Consider the following 7500-nt stretch of genomic DNA (forward strand, 5'->3'; position numbering starts at 1 on the left):
GGTCGCTTAAAGGCCATTCGACTACAAAGAGACGAAGCGGACCGCGACCTCGCTGCATGAGGTTGACGAAAGCGACCCAAGATGCGAAAGCCGAAACCAACACACCTTGCCAGTACCCAAACGCCGAGGTCGGATTCGGGTCTACCACTTACCAACTGAATATCATCCTAAAAAGAACTCCAAACAGTCTAGGACAGGACCCATTCTCCACCCCTTCTATATATGTCAGGAGAACCCCGGATTCCCCTCCAGACACGATTTAGCAAACTTTTCCCGATCGATCCGACCCACCGAGGCCGTTTCGACCGTTCGCCGCGCCTACTAGAGCTGATTTCTTCGGACTCCGATCAGAAAATCCGCCGATGCATGTCGTTAACACCTAGTCCGCCTCGTCCGATCGATCGAGGCCGTTTCGACCGTTCGCCGCGCCTACTAGAGCTGATTTCTTCGGACTCCGATCAGAAAATCCGCCGATGCATGTCGTTAACACCTAGTCCGCCTCGTCCGATCGATCTAGGCCGTCTCGAACCACCCATCGCGCATCGAAAGTCGCATCTCTCGAACTCCGATCCGGAAATCGGCCGATGCATCACGTTAACTATTTCTTATATATCTAATATAATATACATGGAGACGGTAAGAATTCTTTTAATCGAAGATATACATATACTTCTCATCAATATCCAAAAGCTTATCGAAAAATAAATTACTCAACTTTTACGTGAAGAATCGTTCACCCAAACCTTATCCCCTATATATGTCAGGAGAACCCAAGGTTCCCCTCCAGACACGATTTAGCAAACTTTTCCCGATCGATCCGACCCACCGAGGCCGTCTCGACCGTCCGCTGCGCCTACTAGGGCCGATTTCTTCGGACTCCGATCAGAAAATATACCGATGCATGTCGTTAACACCTAGTCCGCCTCGTCCGATCTATCTAAACAGTCTCGACGCACCCAACACTCTTTCAAAGTCGGATTACTCGGACTCAATCTGAAAATGGACCGATGCATGACGTCAACACTTAGCCCGCCTCGTCTGATCTATCTAAGCCATCTCGACCCACCCAACACGCCTTCCAAGTCGGATCACTCGGACTTCGATCTGAAAATCTCCGGACTCATTTTTATGAATATCCCCAGTCAGTAAGAACGTTATTTCGCCAATATATACCAACAATAAACCATATTCCAATAGCTGAACCAAAAATATAATTCCCGATCCAAACGTTCTGCATCGCCCAACGCGACCACCTTCCCTATATATGTCAGGAGAGCACAGGGTTCCCCTCCAGACAACACTTACGCTCTATCCCCGACTCTCGGTCGATCGATAGGCCAGGTCAGCGGTGTCTGTTTCGGCCGAAGCTCGGACTTTGGTCAAAATGTTCCGATACAAAATTTGAACCAAGATAGATACAGATATGATTCCTTCTTAAATATACGTTGATTATCGAACAGAATATGGTAAATATTTTGCGATGACCGAGGATTTCATGAATTTTTTTTTTTTTTCGAAAAAATTTTCTGTTATCGGAATTTCCTCAAATTTCATTTGGTTGCCTCCTAATGCTTATTAAAAATGATAACCAACAATCAGAATCATTATTTATCATTTATTTCAATTTTTATAATGAAAAACGTTCACGTCCTTTCGCGCCTCTCGATCGTCGTTTACGTGATGCATCGGTCAGCCCTAGTTTACGTGGTGCATCGGTAAGATCGAGTTCACGTTCTGCATCGGTCTGCCCGAGTTTACGTGGTGCATCGGTAAGATCGAGATTACGTGGTGCATCGGTAAGATCGAGTTCACGTTCTGCATCGGTCTGCCTGAGTTTACGTGGTGCATCGGTATGATCGAGTTTACGTTCTGCATCGGTGTGATCTAGTTTACGTTGTGCATCGGTAAGATCGAGATTACGTGAAGCATCGGTATGATCGAGTTTACGTTCTGCATCGGTCTGGACTCTGAGATATATTTTCGACGTGAAAATGTTCCGATACAACTTTTGAACCAGGATAGTTAGAGAGATGATTTTTTCTGGGATGTACGTTGATTGGGGAATGGATTGTGGAAAATAACTTGCCATGACCGAGGTGTTCTCGAATTTTTTTTTTTTTTCGAAAAATATTTTCTGATTTTGGATTTCACTCAAATTTGATTTCGTTGCCTTCTAATGTGTTCTAAAAGAGTAAATCAGTAATCAGAATCGAAAAATATTTTTCGGATTTTTTTTTTTTTGAAAAAAAATTTTCTGATTTTGGAATTTCCTCAAATTTGATTTGGTTGCCTTCTAATGTGTTTTTAAAGCGTAAATCAGTAATCAGAATCAATATTCATTGTCGACTTTAATTTTTATAAGGAAAAATGTTCACGTCCTTAAACGCCTCCCCATCATTAGCCCGAGTCCAAGTCGATGTCAGTCCCGAGCGGACGGTGTCAGATACTACCTATCGCCCCGGTCTGGACTTGGCGAGGTATTTCGACGTGAAATGTTCCGATACAACTTTTGAACCAGGATAGTTAGAGAGATGATTTCTTCTATGTTGTACGTTGATTGTGGAATGGATTGTGGGAAATAACTTGCCATGACCCAGGTGTTCTTGAATTTTTTTTTTTTTCGAAAAAAATTTTCTGATCTTGAAATTTCCTCAAATCTGATTGCGTTGCCTTCTAATGTGTACTAAAAGAGTAAATCAGTAATCAGAATCAATATTCATTGTCGACTTTAATTTTTATAAGGAAAAATGTTCACGTCCTTAAACGCCTCTCCATCGTTACCCCGACTCCAAGACGATGTTAGACCGGAGCGGACGGTGTCAAATGCGACCGATCTCCCCGGTCTGGACTTAGCGAGATATTCCGACGTGAAATGTTCCGATACAAAAATTTAACTGTGATAGTTAGAGAGATGGTTCCTTTTGTGATGTACGTTGATTGTGTAATAGAATATGGAAATAAACTTGAGATGACCGAGGTCTTCTGGGATTTTTTTTTTTTTTCGAAAAATATTTTTCGATTTCGGAAATCCCTCAAATTTCATTGAGATATGTCCTAATGTGTTCTTAAAACTTAAATCAACAATCAGAATTAATATCCAAAAGTTATTTCATTTTTTATAAGGAAAAACGTTCACGTCCTTTCCGCTCCCAAAAAGTGAGATATCATAGAAAATATCGCTATATTTGTTGTTTACGGCCATACCACGCTGAAATTGCCAGTTCTCGTCAGAACACTGAAGCCAAGCAGCGTCGGGCGCGGTTAGTACTTGGATGGGTGACCGCTTGGGAACACCGCGTGCTGTAAGCTTTTTTTTTACGTTCTGCATCGGTCTGCCGAGATAACGTGGTGCATCGGTATGATCGAGTTTACGTTCTGCATCGGTAAGATCGAGATTACGTGATGCATCGGTAAGATTGAGATTACGTGGTGCATCGGTAAGATCGAGTTTACGTGGTGCATCGGTAAGATCCAATTCACGTTCTGCATCGGTAAGATCCAGTTCACGTGGTGCATCGGTAAGATCGAGATTACGTGGTGCATCGGTAAGATCGAGTTTACGTGGTGCATCGGTAAGATCCAATTCACGTTCTGCATCGGTAAGATCCAGTTCACGTGGTGCATCGGTAAGATTGAGATTACGTGGTGCATCGGTAAGATCGAGTTTACGTGGTGCATCGGTAAGATCCAATTCACGTTCTGCATCGGTAAGATCCAGTTCACGTGGTGCATCGGTAAGATTGAGATTACGTGGTGCATCGGTAAGATCGAGTTTACGTGGTGCATCGGTAAGATCCAATTCACGTTCTGCATCGGTAAGATCCAGTTCACGTGGTGCATCGGTAAGATCGAGATTACGTGGTGCATCGGTAAGATCGAGTTTACGTGGTGCATCGGTAAGATCCAATTCACGTTCTGCATCGGTAAGATCCAGTTCACGTGGTGCATCGGTAAGATTGAGATTACGTGGTGCATCGGTAAGATCCAGTTCACGTGGTGCATCGGTAAGATGGAGATTACGTGGTGCATCGGTAAGATCGAGATTACGTGGTGCATCGGTAAGATCTACTTTACGTTCTGCATCGGTCTGCCCTTGTTTACGTGGTGCATCGGTAAGATCGAGATTACGTGAAGCATCGGTATGATCGAGTTTACGTTCTGCATCGGTCTGCCCGATATTACGTGGTGCATCGGTCTGCCCTAGTTTACGTGGTGCATCGGTTTGGACTTAGAGATATATTTTCGACGTGAAAATGTTCCGATACAACTTTTGAACCAGGATAGTTAGAGAGATGATTTTTTCTGGGATGTACGTGGATCGGGGAATGGATTGTGGGAAATAACTTGCCATGACCGAGGTGTCCTCGAATTTTTTTTTTTTTCGAAAAAAATTTTCTGATTGTGGAATTTTCTCAAATTTGATTTGGTTGCCTCCTAATGTGTTCTAAAAGAGTAAATCAGTAATCGGAATCGAAAAATATTTTTCGGATTTTTTTTTTTTTCGAAAAAAATTTTCTGATCGTGGAATTTCCTCAAATTCGATTTGGTTGCCTTCTAATGTGTTTTTAAAGCGTAAATCAGTAATCAGAATCAATATTCATTGTCGACTTTAATTTTTATAAGGAAAAATGTTCACGTCCTTAAACGCCTCCCCATCATCAGCCCGAGTCCAAGTCGATGTCAGTCCCGAGCGGACGGTGTCAGATACTACCTATCGCCGAGGTCTGGACTTGGCGAGATATTACGACGTGAAATGTTCCGATACAACTTTTGAACCAGGATAGTTAGAGAGATGATTTCTTCTATGTTGTACGTTGATTGTGGAATGAAATACGGAAAATAACTCGCCATGACCGAGGTGATTACGATTTTTTTTTTTTTTCGAAAAAAATTTTCTGATCGTGGAATTTTCTCAAATTTGATTTGGTTGCCTCCTTATATGTTCTAGTAGCGATAATCAACAATCAGAATCAAAATCCATGGTCGGGTTTGATTTTTATAAGGAAAAATGTTCACGTCCTTTTTTACAACCCCGACTCATTGACGATGTTAGAACCGAGCCGGCGGTGTCAGATACGACCGATCGCCCCGGTCCCGATCGTCATTTACGTTGTGCATCGGTCTGCCCGAGATTACGTGGTGCATCGGTATGATCGAGTTTACGTGGTGCATCGGTAAGATCCAATTCACGTTCTGCATCGGTAAGATCCAATTCACGTTCTGCATCGGTAAGATCCAGTTCACGTGGTGCATCGGTAAGATGGAGATTACGTGGTGCATCGGTAAGATCGAGATTACGTGGTGCATCGGTAAGATCTACTTTACGTTCTGCATCGGTCTGCCCTTGTTTACGTGGTGCATCGGTAAGATCGAGATTACGTGAAGCATCGGTATGATCGAGTTTACGTTCTGCATCGGTCTGCCCGATATTACGTGGTGCATCGGTCTGCCCTAGTTTACGTGGTGCATCGGTTTGGACTTAGAGATATATTTTCGACGTGAAAATGTTCCGATACAACTTTTGAACCAGGATAGTTAGAGAGATGATTTTTTCTGGGATGTACGTGGATCGGGGAATGGATTGTGGGAAATAACTTGCCATGACCGAGGTGTCCTCGAATTTTTTTTTTTTTCGAAAAAAATTTTCTGATTGTGGAATTTTCTCAAATTTGATTTGGTTGCCTCCTAATGTGTTCTAAAAGAGTAAATCAGTAATCGGAATCGAAAAATATTTTTCGGATTTTTTTTTTTTTCGAAAAAAATTTTCTGATCGTGGAATTTCCTCAAATTCGATTTGGTTGCCTTCTAATGTGTTTTTAAAGCGTAAATCAGTAATCAGAATCAATATTCATTGTCGACTTTAATTTTTATAAGGAAAAATGTTCACGTCCTTAAACGCCTCCCCATCATCAGCCCGAGTCCAAGTCGATGTCAGTCCCGAGCGGACGGTGTCAGATACTACCTATCGCCGAGGTCTGGACTTGGCGAGATATTACGACGTGAAATGTTCCGATACAACTTTTGAACCAGGATAGTTAGAGAGATGATTTCTTCTATGTTGTACGTTGATTGTGGAATGAAATACGGAAAATAACTCGCCATGACCGAGGTGATTACGATTTTTTTTTTTTTTCGAAAAAAATTTTCTGATCGTGGAATTTTCTCAAATTTGATTTGGTTGCCTCCTTATATGTTCTAGTAGCGATAATCAACAATCAGAATCAAAATCCATGGTCGGGTTTGATTTTTATAAGGAAAAATGTTCACGTCCTTTTTTACAACCCCGACTCATTGACGATGTTAGAACCGAGCCGGCGGTGTCAGATACGACCGATCGCCCCGGTCCCGATCGTCATTTACGTTGTGCATCGGTCTGCCCGAGATTACGTGGTGCATCGGTCTGGACTTAGAGATATATTTTCGACGTGAAAATGTTCCGATACAACTTTTGAACTAGGATAGTTAGAGAGATGATTTTTTCTGGGATGTACGTTGATTGGGGAATGGATTGTGGGAAATAACTTGCCATGACCGAGGTGTTCTCGAATTTTTTTTTTTTTTTCGAAAAAAATTTTCTGATTGTGGAATTTTCTCAAATTTGATTTGGTTGCCTCCTAATGTGTTCTAATAGCGATAATCAACAATCAGAATCAAAATCCATGGTCGGGTTTGATTTTTATAAGGAATAATGTTCACGTCCTTTTTCGCCTATGTTCTTTTTCGACGTGAAAAGTTCCGATACAACTTTTGAACCAGGATAGTTAGAGAGATGATTTTTTCTGGGATGTATGTTGATTGACGTACGAAACTTGGAAAAAAAATAGAAAAGACCGAGGTACTCTAGAAAAAAAATTTATTGAAAATATTTTTTTGATTTCGGAATTAATTCGAAATTCATTCAGATGTCTTCTATCAATATCGCGAAAGAAAAATCAATAATCAGAATCGATATTCATCTAAGATTATTTCCTTTTGGATTGTGTTAACATTCGGTACGATCTTGTCTACGTGATGCATCGGTTTGTTTCTCGGCTCTTGTGAGCAAGTTGGACACTCGAGACGGCCTCCATCGATCGGATTAGGCGGGCTTTAATGTTAACGTGCTGCATCGGTGTGATCTTGTTTACGTCATGCATCGGTATAGCTTTAAATCGCGCCGTAAAGTCGTTCACGTCATGCATCGGTATCTTAAATCGCGCCGAAAAGTCGTTCACGTCATGCATCGGTATCTTAAATCGCGCCGTAAAGTCGTTCACGTCATGCATCGGTATCTTAAATCGAGCCGAAAAGTCGTTCACGTCATGCATCGGTGGCACAAAAAAAAGACGCCGATGCATGACGTGAGCCGACTTTTCGGCGCGATTTAAGATACCGATGCATGACGTGAACGACTTTACGGCGCGATTTAAGATACCGATGCATGACGTGAACCGACTTTTCGGCATGAAGTCAGCTAAAATTATCGTGTGCATCTTGGGTCGGTCCACGTACCGTAGATCA

The 7500-nt window shown here is 42.1% G+C and overlaps 1 non-coding gene across 1 annotated transcript; it reads left to right on the plus strand.

Annotated features, from left to right (window-relative positions):
• The first annotated feature begins 3190 nt into the window (after window positions 1-3190).
• Window positions 3191-3309, plus strand: LOC123687744. The gene has a single exon (XR_006749453.1). It is a non-coding gene; the product is annotated as a 5S ribosomal RNA (ribosomal RNA).
• Window positions 3310-7500: the final 4191 nt, after the last annotated feature.

This window comes from Harmonia axyridis, chromosome X, assembly GCF_914767665.1.
Source record: "Harmonia axyridis chromosome X, icHarAxyr1.1, whole genome shotgun sequence".
NCBI lineage: Eukaryota > Metazoa > Arthropoda > Insecta > Coleoptera > Coccinellidae > Harmonia > Harmonia axyridis.